General features: G+C 41.3%; 1 protein-coding gene across 3 annotated transcripts in view; it reads left to right on the top strand.

The window, feature by feature from the left end:
- The window catches only part of mid2 (midline 2), a 131245-nt gene that overhangs the window by 44030 nt on the left and 73993 nt on the right, over window positions 1–13222 (top strand). The gene's annotated exons all lie outside the window — the stretch shown is intronic.

The following is a 13222-nucleotide window of genomic DNA, read 5'->3' as shown; positions in this document are numbered from 1 at the left end:
AATAATTATAGTTTGACAAAAGTGTATATGACATTTTTATACCGATGAAGCCAACATGTTTCTGATGTCAGCTTATCCAAAGCAACATTGACTTGAATATCAGAAACAAATCTGCTACTGGTTAGCGCTGAAGTGAGCCGCCCCCTGTCAGACTGTGCAGTGCACAAAGTTGTCATGAGTGCTGAAGTGTCGCTGCACATAATTCAGCTCACGTGGGGCCGAACGCTCCAACAATGAGTTCAGCTGTGTTCTGATGATCCTGCTGAGCTCAGCTGACAGCGCGAGGGAGCGTGTTTGTTGTTAGGCTGTTTCGAATGCCCCTGTATGTAAGTGTCAGGTAGCAGTAACAGAGAAGGTCAGCGCTGTTGTTATGGATCATGCACATCTTGAGTAGTCTGCTGCTTGTTATTTGGCTCTAACCCGTACTTCAACCAGTGGCTCTTTGTTGAATCTTAAACCGTCTTTCCAAACCGATACGCTGCCTCTCTTGTTCTCTCTCTCTGTTGGGTCTGCGCAGTCTGTCTGAGCGAAGGAAAACATAAGGTGGGCTGAGAGCACAAACCCAAACATCCCTGTGCCCTTCGCTTCAGCACGCTGTAGTAGTAATTGTATACCCAGTTGTGTGTTGTTTTTTTTTATTTGCCATGAAGCCTCAACATTGCCCCGTCTCATACCATTACACAACATGGCTCATCAGGCCAATTGCACATCAGCACATGTATGCTTCCATCTCAACTAGACAAGAACAGCGTCAGTGCTGCCACTTATACCTTCAAAAGCCATATGTTCTCTTTCCTGTCTGTCTATCTTTAGGGTTGTTTTCCTGTGGTCTCTCTCTCTCGTTTCGCTCTCTCTCTCTCCCGGTTTATCCATGCATCAGTCGTCCCTCTCCGTCCTCTCGGCTTCCATCCAACTCTCTGAGTCTTGTGGGTGTTGTTCCCTGTCATCGCTGTAAGGCATATTGCAAAGCTCAGTGTTTTTTGTCCGATTTACCTGCCGTTAAACCATTTTGTTTGATGCTTTGTGCGTAAAGTTTTGTCTGTTTAGAGGACAGCAAGGGGGTTAAGGTGGTGGTAGCTTTAAAGAAATGAAATTTGATTGATTTACATTGCTTTTTTATTAAGTTTTAATTGTTGGCATGTTGAATTGGTTTGGAAGTGACACGGTGCAGTTTTCAGAGTGTGCCTACAGCAGATTAGAGGAAAAGGTTTCAACAAGTTGTGAAAAGAATCTGGAAAATAATACTGATGATAATTATTACATTGACTCTTTTGACTTTTTGTGCGGTGAGTGCAACAGTGTGACCACAAGAGGATATTAACACAGCACAGGAGAGAAGAAGGAAAGTGCAGGAGACATGTAATTGGTCTCATTTTGTCCTTTCTTTCCATAGTGCTAATTGCCTTAATAAATATCTCAGATTGCTCATTTCCATATTTAGTGACTTGTGACATTTAGCTGATTGATCAAGGCGTCTACGAGTTCTTATCATAAATTATATTTTGTTCCTCACCTTTACTCAAGTCCTCAAAAGTCCTTGAATACTTTTAAATACAGTCTAGCATTCAGCAGCTTAGACGTAAGTCCAGTTAGGCAGACCTGACTCTGAGAGGACTTATTTTTTTTCCATCTTCATTTCAGAGGTGACATAAGTCGTACATATAATTCCAAGTGGCATTAAAAGGTCTTGAAAGTCTTCCATTTACCTGACTGAAACTTTGAAACAGACAGCCTGAAGTTGGTGCCGCTGTCAGTAATGTTTTAGTACGTAACATCATGTGAGTGTTGTGGTGGTGAACCTCTAAAGACCAGAAAAAAAAAAAGAACCCTAGTGTGTGTTCATTGAGGTGGTCACTTTCATGCAGCTGGCGCACATACCAAGGGAAGCCATGAATCTGTACCCCTGATGTTTGAAAATCCCTGCCCTCTGCTCCACGACTTACCATTAGTCACAGTGTGCCAGCTTTCTGCAGCAAATCTAGACCACAGCAGTTCCACTAATTCTTCTTAACGGTTCAAGTAAATCATCTCAGTGAGCCTTTCAATAAACCGTGAGCTCCTGAGTTTTCACCCTCTGCGATATTGTTTTGCACACATATGGATAGTAAATGAGCTGAAAACAACACCCCTCTGTATTGGCAAATGTTGGGCCTAAATCAGTGAAAGAAGACTTTGGCTTAAATATGCTGCTGTGTTTCAGTGTTACTGCGGTAGGATGAAATGCCATTATTTGTCTGTTTTATAATAGTAATAATACCCAAGAGGACACGCTTTTATGGTGAGTGTAAAAGTAATGTGTTGGGAGCACTGAAGTAAGCATAATCACAGCATCGAATGGTCTTCATGCTGTTGTGAGTTGGACAAAGCAGCTGCCAAATGCTGGCGTGCTGACAGAAAGCTCCTCTTCGAAACATATCTGTGTATCTTAAGTATGAAAAGTGCAACAAAACAGGGGTGTAACAAGCTTCACTTTAACCACAAGAGCTAACACAGCGAAGAAAAAAAAACAAAACATGGCTAGTTATGTTATAAAGGAAGTGTCAAAACAAGTGGAACAACATTACATTCCTGAGCCCTAACCAGCCACAAACACATCCTGTTGAAACTCGTTTATTAGGAATAAAAATACTAAATGTCCTCAGACCGAGGACATTTAGAATGTGTCACACATAGTTGGCAGTAACTGGCAACCCACACAAATCTTGTTTATAGTGGAAAAAAAAGTCTAACTTTTCTTGTCACAGGTCTGATTAGTGGGATGGAGGTGAAATTGTACATTAAATATATACGTGAAAGCTATCGTGAGTCGTTATGGAATTTACAAAAAGCCGCATTCAGCTGCCAGATTGCCAAGTGTTTCCGGAGAGCATTCATTAACAGAGTAAGTGGTTTTTATGTGATATAGAATTGATGAAGAAAATGAATGCCGGAGTCGGGGAGCACCTAGCATGGATGGATGTATGGTGTGACAGATTGCCTCCTGTCTTTGTCTCCAGTCTCCTTTGATCTCTTCATTGCTCTGAGTGTAATGAAGGTCTGTGCCAAGAGAGGCATCGTCTGCATCCCAGATGCATTTTGCTCTTTGTGTAGATCAGCAAAGAATATTCGTGCACGGCACCACATTGCTTAACTTTCTCCTTCTGCCCATAAACAACATTAATGTGATTTTTATAGTTATGCTGGTCAGGCGTTAAATATCTACCTGACTGATGACTGAACTCCAGTTCAGACGGGGACTGGGAGTTGTGGCACCCAGCTGGTTGTCTGGCATGCAGAGCTGTCTGGGTGAATACATTTAGTGGGGGTGGGGGGGTCTTAAGCTCTTTCATCATAAACCAAGATTTATTGTATGGTTTGGGTTTTTTTTTTAGGATTTCTCAGACATTCAAAGTTGTCCTCCAGTGTAAAGGCTTGTACACTGATTGAATCAGTCCGAGCTGCAAATCAAATGGATTGTCCATTCCCATATTCATCTAATCCACAACTCATTGTTTGATTGGTTTGGCTTCCAGCTGTTTCTCTAAATAAATCCTTAGTGGATGCTTTCCAGACTGATATCCCAGAGCAAAAACTGAGCTTGCAAGATTTTCAACCCAACTAAACTATATGTTAGGAACAAAAAGTGGATTGTAAAGAATCTTGGGAGAAGAAGTTAACAGACTCCCTACTGCTAAGAAAGACACTATAGACCTCGGGTTGCTTACTAATGCAAAACATGTTTTACGCCAAATTCTATATGTTATGCCAGGAATGGATCACATACTCTGAACCATTGCTTATTAGATTATAACTGTGGAGGCAGGGGTAGCTCAGATGACAAACTGGTCGTGGCAGAGAACATGTCATGGTCCAGTCTCTGAAGGTAAACCAGTGAACGCTAATAAGCTGCAGGCAGAGGCCCAGGCTTTAGTTTGGGGCTGCAGGCTCCACTGGTTCCAGATTCAACAAGCCACTTACCTAGCAAGGAGAAGTTTGGAAACCAATGTCCTGAAACACGAGACAGCTCAAATATTCTAAAAATAAATAAAGAAACAACAGAGGAGGACAAGTATCACTATAACTTATTTCACTCTTGTCTGGCAGTTTCTTTCATTTCTGTCTGTCTCTCTGTCTCTGTAATCTAACACAAGGGCAAACCTTCTCAGTTGATAGTAATGGCGATGTGATATACACAAGTGTTGCACACACACATAACAGATTACACACCCACTTGTAGGATTGTAAATAAATGATCTTATGGAGGAAATCTCCCATAGAGTACAAAATTCTATCACAAAAGCAGGTGAATTATTTACACATTTTTACACCATTAAGGGTGTGTTTGCTGTGAAGTGCCAGGAAGGCTACACGTCCAGAGAGTTTGGATAACATTACACAGCATGGGTTTGGACTGGAATCCCATGAGGCTAAAATTGAATTGTCTGCTATTATTCCTGCTGCAGTTTAAGTCGACTTTGTTGAGAGTGGCGCCATTTGAAACTTAATTAGCCAGAAGACCAGTAGTCTGGATTGCATGTGATTGGAAAGATGCATTGGCCATGAATCTTTTATCTCAAAGCTGATTTCATACTAAAAAAGATTTAAAGATGTTGACTCTGAGGCAGTACCTCCACTGTTTCGATTTGTTCAATTTGAAGTCAGATGACACTGAATGTGTTCATGCCTCACAATGGGAGTTAGTTAGCAGGACGGTACATTTTGGAAAGGAGTGCAGGTAACAAGTTCAATGGGGTGACATCAATTTGAAGTTGATATTAAAATTTACAATGAATTAGACTCCATGAAGAGATAACAACTCTATTCAGTCATTTGGTTAGAAAATGTTTGGTGATTTAGGGAATGTCTGAATGAGAGGAGCTTCAAAAGCATGGGATAGCAGAGGTGAACGATACTTAATTGGTGCAGGATGTTTGGTAGAGCAGGGAAGGTTGAAGTTTATCAGTGGAATATTAAAATGTGTTAACATGAAGACAAATTTTTTTTCTAATGGAGCCATATTAAAATTTATGTAAATGCAAGAATTTGTTTTGACCTCCTGACTGCCAATAATTCTAACCTTGCAAAGCTGGTGATCAAGCAAGTTTAGGGTCCGTTTGTCTGCAAAAAGGTGGCATGTGCTCTCTTGTAGTTAGGCAGCTTAAGCCTCGACAACCAAATATCAAAATGTAGTCAAAGTAACATTTGGGTTATGGTTTGAACTGAAAAAGAAACTGAAAGTGTGAACAAGGCCTCTGCTTGACCTGTTGCTCTGATATGAGCGTAACACACACACACACACACACACAAAAAAAAAAAACACCTCCGATCACTGGAGTCCAAATCCTAAGAATCCATCCAGACAGGAAGAGGGAGGGGGCTTTTCCACCCCAGCCCAACAGCAGCAGCTGAGCGGAGGAGGCGGCCCACCTCCCAGCACGCAGAGCCCGCTGCATGTGTGTGTGCTCCTACAGCAATGTACGCGTTTCCATGATCTCACCTGCTGGCACCGGGAGCTTGGGATCAGGCGCGGTTCTGCCGTCATGCTGCCCACCCCAGAAGCCTCTCTGCTGGGTAAAGGGTGCCACGCCTTCTCTCTGTGGGATGCAGGGAGTTGTGGATGTGGGGAGCTCTGCTCAGGGAATGATGGTGTGACCCACGCGTGTCGTGGTTGTTGATATTCAACATTAAGTGCACCATGAGAGGATGTTATGAATGATTCTACATAACCTTGCTTCACACGCCACTGCGTTAGAAGATTGTTTTCATAAAGGATTCTGACTACAGTGGAAACTTGTTACTAGCTCTCACTCTTTTTATTTCTGGGCCATTTAACTGAGAGCAGGTTGCTGTAATGAACATCTCTGTAACAACGCCAGCATAGGCTAGGATGCAGTTGTGATAAAAATAGTGGTGTTGGGCACGGAAAACGGTGGCAGAGAAAGCGAAATAACTATAAAGAGACAGATCGAGAGGGTAGGTGTAAACAGGAGGAGGCGTGAAAGAAGATTTTTGAGCTTCAAGGATGTTTGATAGATTCTGGGGAGGGTTAATAGCCACACAGAGCAAAGCAGAAAACAAAAAGTCATGAGGGTAGAGAAGCCAAAAAAAAAGGCTTATTTTTTTGACTTACTCATCTCATGCGCTCGTATACAGGCACATACTTTCATCATACATACTCATCCACCCAGCAGGCGTTTTAAAGGAACACCTTCTGTCTAAAAGCAGCTCTTTCCCTCTCTTGCTTAGATACAGTGACCTCCAAAGTCCGCTGATATTTTCTCCTATAAGACTCTGTGCTAAACATAGAGCATCTGTCAGCACCTGTAGGATGTTGCATTGTAACACTATTAGTTCCTTAAAATATGAAATTGCTCCAATGAAGCTGACCATTTTATCCAGCCTCCATCACATGAGTTCTTGTGAACCTGCGTGCAGCAAAAAGCCCTCGGACTGAGCCTTTTTCTTTGAGTCTCCAGGCCATCGGTTCAGCTCAATATTGATATAGCAGTAGGCATTGTTAACCTTCACAATTATTCTCTTTGGTTTTGCTCTGCCCCAGGGAATGGCTATTTTTAAAATGCCGGCAATGTTGGGCAGCTATTGTTTAGCTAACAACCTATTGATTTGTGTCTGCTTCAGTAGCAGGCCTACAGTTTGGGGGTGGTGGGTGCGGGCTTTGTTTTCTCAGTTCACAAACACATTATTGAGAATGTTTTTAAGGATATCTGACTGCATCTTAGCCCAAGTAATTCGTTTTCTATAGGTATTCACATTGGGATTTTAGGTGAATATAATTACATATTTCTGTGATATGACATTGTGTCTGTGTTCCTCTTTGTCAGTGAAGTTTTGTGGGAAAGCTCCATAAAGCAAGCGACTGTGTTTCCAGTGATTATGTGTCCAGTGTTGCAGCTGCTATCAGATGTCTTGTCGGAGTGCCAGGCAAATGCAAATGCATAATATGATGTTTGTAGCTTAATTTACTAAAAAAAAAAAAAAAAAAGTTTTTAATTTTGGAAATGATTTCATCTGTTTTTATTCAATAAATTTTGAGTTTTGGAGTTTCGATTGAATGCTCTGGAATTATTCATCACACAAGTTGGAAACAGTCCTGCATAGCCATCACTGCAAACCAATTTAGTGTAATACTAATATTAGTGTAGCCTAATTTCTAAATGCAGCTTTCATAGAAATACTGACTTTAAACACAATGAATTGACAGGCCAAAATAAATAAATAAATAAATCTTCACAGCTTTCGAATGTTGATTTAAAATTTGACTGTTATTTTCACGAATGAAACTTCGAAGCTTTGAACCGATCTGATCCAGCCCGCCCCAGCGATGACGATAACAAGAAGGGACAAATGATTGTGTATCGATGATAAATAAATAAATCTAATAGAGGTACAAGCTCCTGACATTTCAATGCATGGAACCTGCTGAGCCAATCGAACGGCAGCCAAGGAGAACAATGGCTCACACGCTCGCCCTCGAAGGAAATGCCAAACATTACAGTGCTGTATAAATAGAAGGCTCTGACTCTGTAGAGCGAGAACATGAGAAAGAGGACAGGAACCCCCTCCCTGGGGTCACACCAATGGCAAGGTCTCCTACCTCTCCGCTTTATTTCTCTTTTTGTTTTTCTCTGTCTGGGTGTGTGATCTATTTTTGAGTTGATTTCTCTTGACCTCCCTGTGTTTTTTTTTTGTTTTGTTTTTTTTCATTTCCTTTGTTTGTGTTTTTCCTCTCTCTCTCTCTCTCACACACACTTTCTTCGGACATAATGAATAACTGAAAAGCCCAGTAGCGCATCACAAACACCTCCTGCTTTATTAATGACACCATCTACTACAGCTGAAGTAGCAAATGGTCCTCCTGGATGTATTATGTTGGCGGGGGGGGGGTCTATGGACTTTGACCCAAGGTGAATGCTGTACTTAGAGCAGGAAAGCGTGTGTTTAATGGGTTTTGGTTAAACAGCCTTTTCTCACTGCTGACAGCTCAGTGCAGTTCAGTTTGATGTAATGGTTCTAAGAAATTTCCCATTGCTTCTGGATAAATGCAGTCCTTGTATATGCAGGCGCACATGGTGCTACAACGTGAAGCGTGAGGTGTGGCAGTAAGGCCTTGTGCACGGAGGGCACAACGCTGGAACAGAAAATCCATCCAGGGTTTAAAGTATTGAATCGTCGATTTCATTTTGTCAATTCATCCTGTTTCTTTTCTTTTTTTTTTCTTTGTTTCTTTTTTTATTTGCGCTGCACCTCTAGTGAGAAATAGAGAGAGGGAGGGAGTTAGAGTCGTCTCAAAAAATGAGGTTAGTTGTTCCGACTGTGTATAATGAGGTTATGGATGATTCAACTGAGACAACTCCAACAAGTCTTTCGTCTATACTGTCTTTTGTATTAGACGTATGAATGTATTTCCCTCTGCTGGCAGGCTGCACAGACAGTTTGGAAGACTGAATCCCAGCTGCTGGTGTATTTAGAAAAACAGCGTGCACATGAGCTGGCACACATATACACACACAAGGATGCACACATTTTGCCACCAAGACATTCTCTCTTTGACTCTTTGTCTTCCTCTGTCTCGATGTTATCAGCGCACTCACCAACAGAATCTGTAGCTCAAAAGTGTAGGTTTTTCTCTTCCTGAAATATTTTTATCTTATAAAATGAGCAGGAAAAATGTCTTAGGTGTCATTTTCTAGCAGACGAATCTGTTGAGTGGCACGACACACCATTTTTTCTCTGAGATGTGTCTTAATAAGGACAGCTGTCGTACGAGCCGTCAGCATTGTTGATGCTTTTGAGGCCCTAGTATTGACCCAAGCAACTGCCTCCTCTGTGGAATCAATAACACAGCTTGGACGACATCACTTGCTAATACAGTTTGGCAAACTACCGATGAAGTGGCTGACACCTTACTGATTAGTTACTGCTCATTTAAAACACAAACATGACGCATTCAAAGCTGTCAGCTGTTTTTCTGCAATGGGAAAACTTTTAAGGAATACATATTGTCAATTTTCATACAGAGGGCTATGTTTTCTCTTGACAGTCTTTCCTGGCTAATGTAGGTGTACACAGGCCGGGAATCCAATTTCCAGCTGAAAAGACCCTCTTTTCGGAAGCTGAAAGTGCCATTTATGTGGTTTGTAGATTGCTTTTTCACGCGATGTGGAGTAAATTTGCATATATATAGAAAATACCAGTAAAAGGTAAGCCATTAACTTGGTACTATGCTCTTGTACACATACGTATGCACGCACAGCCAGATGAAAATAGAGAAAAATTGAAGCCGAACTGGTGTCATCTGTCAATATAAGCAAGTTTGTTTTCTGCAAGGCAAGACAATACATTTCTCAAGTTCTGCAGTATGTGCTTTTTCATATTATTTTAGCCTATGTTATGTTAGTTTTTATCAATGCATGTAGGACAATCATTTTGCTCCTGAATAAGTTAAAAAACAGATTCACTGTTAGTAGTGATCCAGACACTAGTAGTGGATTCAAGTCATGTTAGCATGCTGCAGAAAATACAATATTTGAAGAGGGGAATTACCATTATACTGTCCACCTGACCACAGTCTATCTACAAGCCTGATTTCCAGGGTCAGCAGTTCATAACTCCAACACCCGCCGCTGGGCTGGAAGCCTGCTTACCGATGATATTTTTGCTTCTGCTGTCAGTGAGCGGGAGCTCTGTTCTCCCTCGTTCTTTATCCTTTGCGCCCTCCAGCATGCTCAGCCGGGTCTAAATATCTAATAAGCCGTTCTACCTACTTCTGATCCCGGGTTTGTTCTCACCTGGGCAAATGCACATGATTAATGGAAGCAGCATGAAGTGAGGCAGGGGCATGGTTGCTACTCAGTGTTGTGTTGAGGCCTGATAAGGTTCTCAGCAAAAAGAGCCTCAGAGAGCTGATGAGACAACGTATTAACTTTATTACCCACAGGCTGCTGAGCTGTAACAGGCAAAAGTCTTTAGTGGTTGGTAAAAGAGAGGAGGTGTGTTTTATACACTGTCACAAACCTGTGAAAATCTCATTTAATTCTGCTTTCATGTGTAAACATACTAAACCAATTAACAAGTCTGGCTTGGCCTTGCGCTTGACAAGAATTGATTGTTTATTTTATTTTCAGTGTCTTGCATCAGCAAATGTCCTTCACACAATAGAGTCCTCATCAACACAGTTGACAGGCTGCAAAAGGAATATAAGAAACAAATACGGCTGTGAAAGCGAGTGCAGGCGTATCCAACCACACACTCGGCTGTACCTACAGTGACAAGCCCAGAGCCCCCCGTCGTACTGGTCTGATATACTGAGGGGCACCTGCATGAGACCATATAGGCAAAACAAACCCTTTTCTTAAAACACAGTGCACATACTGACAATGGATATGCGTAAGAACCATGCAAAGCCAAGCCAAGCAAACACACTTTCCTAATTATATATAGAATTGGATCATAGTGGCAGCAATCAAAATTCCATTCATGTATATATGTATGCAGAAGAACATGGAGCAAGATTTAGTAACAAGACACATCCAACCACCTCCTCTGTTTTATCAAAATTTTATTCTTCCTAAATGAAGACAGGATGCAGAAAATACTTGGACCTGGACATTTTTAGCTCAAAATCAGCTTTCATTGGCTGGACATCCTCACTGGTACACGTAGCTGTTTCCACATTTACTAATATTTCCCTGTTTTCTGCTTGCTGTTGTCCCATGCATCTTTCTACTTCACTTGGTGCTGTTGTTTAGGATTTTCCTGTTTGTCTTGCTGCTTGTGTATGCTACTCTTGTTCCTTATGTTCTTTGAAACAGTTGTCTCCTAGCTATGTGTCTGTTGTTTATGTGCTAGACCGCATTTAATTTATGTAACACTTGTTTTTTTTAGCCCCCATCCCATGATGAGGCTCTACCTTTTGCCAATACAAAAAAAGTTGTTCTTAAAAACTTAAATAGAAAAAACTGTGGAAGAGAGCAGGCTCTGTCCTTGAAGCCTACCAGATGTTTGCTAGGCAGAGAAAGTGACTTTTGTTGGAAATCCTTTAAAATATGTGAAATTATTCCCTTATAAGAACTTTTGCCTTCAGCCTGAGACACTTTGAGACTGATATAAACTTAATTAATTGTGGGATTAGCTTGCAGCGGAGTGTTTGCAGATGTACTGATGCAATATATCATTCTAGATTTATTCTGAAATTGGTTTTGTAATAGGACCTGTCTCCAGCATAGCAGTGAGAGGGTTAAGCATAAGCCAGCCCGCTCAGCTGCACTGAATGTGAAATGGAAACACCAGCTTGGCTGCATTACTGTTTACATTCTATGAATAGGAATCACATGTTTGGTGAAACCAACCCACTCTGAGTGCTGCTGGAGAGAGAGACAGAGAAAGAGGACAGAGGGAGGGAGTGCAAGGAAAGACTGGACAAGTGGAGGTTGGAAGAAGAGTGAGAGCAGAGGAAGAAGAGAGGAAAAGATGAAGGTGAAAGAGTGGGAATGAAAGGGGTGGCTGAAGAAACCTTGGCCAGTTTGTCATATGCTCATCTATTCCTTTTTATCCCTTGAAGCAGCTGAGACACATGGCTCCTGTCAAAGACTGAGCGGAAATGTAACACAGCAAGTTTAATGTGCTGCTTGATCCCATTTATATAATCATATGTACAATTTGGTGTGCTCTGGTCATCGGGAGGGCTCTCATTTTGGGAGCTGCCCCATTTCCTTTTTCCAAAACCACAGCGGTAACTGTTCAACTCTTGATGTCTGGCAAAACTCAACAATGCTTGGTTCTGACATTTTCCTTGCTTGTGGTTATTTTTAACCCTGATTAGTTAAAAAAATATACATATCTAAAAATTTGCCCTCCAGAAAAGGCCTGGATTTCAATTGATTAATGCCACTGAATTCCACTGAATCTGCTGAAACAATGTCTCAGTTCTTTCTGGTTTAAATGCTGAGCTGTGGTAATTAAGGTAAATGACATGTTTAGGGCCAGAGCCAGAGATTTATGTTCGCTAACATGGTTGCTAATGAAAGTATTCTTACAGCAGTGCTGCTTTAAGGTGTTTTTATTAGTCATTTTAATGCGTGCAAATATTGATAAGTACCTGTGCAACACCAACATGTGTAGAACATCTGTGAACGCCTAACATTGCACAGGCCAGCCATTCTTTGTGGAAAGACGTGTTTGCTCCAGTTATGGTGTTTGGTTACTTAATAAAGGAACGATTGAAAGCTCCTTGTTTTGGAGAGACCAGGTGCGAGATGGAGATAGAAACCACCATCTTGTCATTCTATGTTTGAACATGTTTCTTGCTCAAGCTTCATTTTTCTGTTTTCTTCCAGGCAGCTTTTTTTTTTGTTGTAATTAATAATGTGTTACTGTTTCACATGAGCAAGCTAGCAAAGAAAGCCTTTAATTTGTTATTATCATCTTTAACCTTTCGCCTGTTTTGAGGCTATTTGTGGAATGCTCACTGCTTAACATCAGGTCTACAGCAGATTGAGGTCACAGACTACAGACTGGGCTTGTCAGTTGGATAGCAACTGTATTTTTCAGCCCCAAACCGCTCTGGAGAATCAGTCTGATCGTGTATGAAACTGGCTTCAAGCAGACCCTTAGCAAAGAGCTACTGTACTTGTTTGCACAGCGGATAAAACAATTTTCAGCTTTCTGTCGATGCGCACATTTGGCCAATTGTTTGTCAGCTTTCTTGCTAGTATTTAAAAGGAGCAGTTCAACATTTTGGAAAATACACACAGTCATATTGACAGTTAAACGAGGAGACTGATACCACTCTCATGCGTGCACGGTAAATGTTAGCTTACAGCTAGTATTGGGTTAGCTTAGCTTAGCTTGTCCTGAAGAAAGGGGGATTTTTATACCTTAGCTCATATCCAGGTGAGCTCTTTCTTAATCTGAAGGCCAAGCTAAGATAACTCCTGGTCTCCTGGTCCTAGACATGCAGTAAGCTAAGGCTCCTTCTTCTTAGCTTTCTTCCAGTTTAAGTGTCTGGCAAATGGGTTGTGAGAGTTCTGCCAGTTCTTTGCTCTTTAGGGAAGGTTTGAATTTTTCTATCATGCAGTATTGGAAGAAAAAGCAAATTCCCTCACTGCTTGTGGCTTCATTTAACTATTACTTAACGTGTTTGTTAAACACACATGGCGTCTCAATTGTTTTTAATATAATCCCTCATGCCAAGCACTTTCAGTTGTGACAAGTCATAGCATTT

Source organism: Scatophagus argus, chromosome 12, assembly GCF_020382885.2.
Source record: "Scatophagus argus isolate fScaArg1 chromosome 12, fScaArg1.pri, whole genome shotgun sequence".
Lineage (NCBI taxonomy): Eukaryota > Metazoa > Chordata > Actinopteri > Scatophagidae > Scatophagus > Scatophagus argus.
The sequence above is the reverse complement of the archived record's forward strand: the minus strand, read 5'-3'. Positions and strand labels throughout refer to the sequence as shown.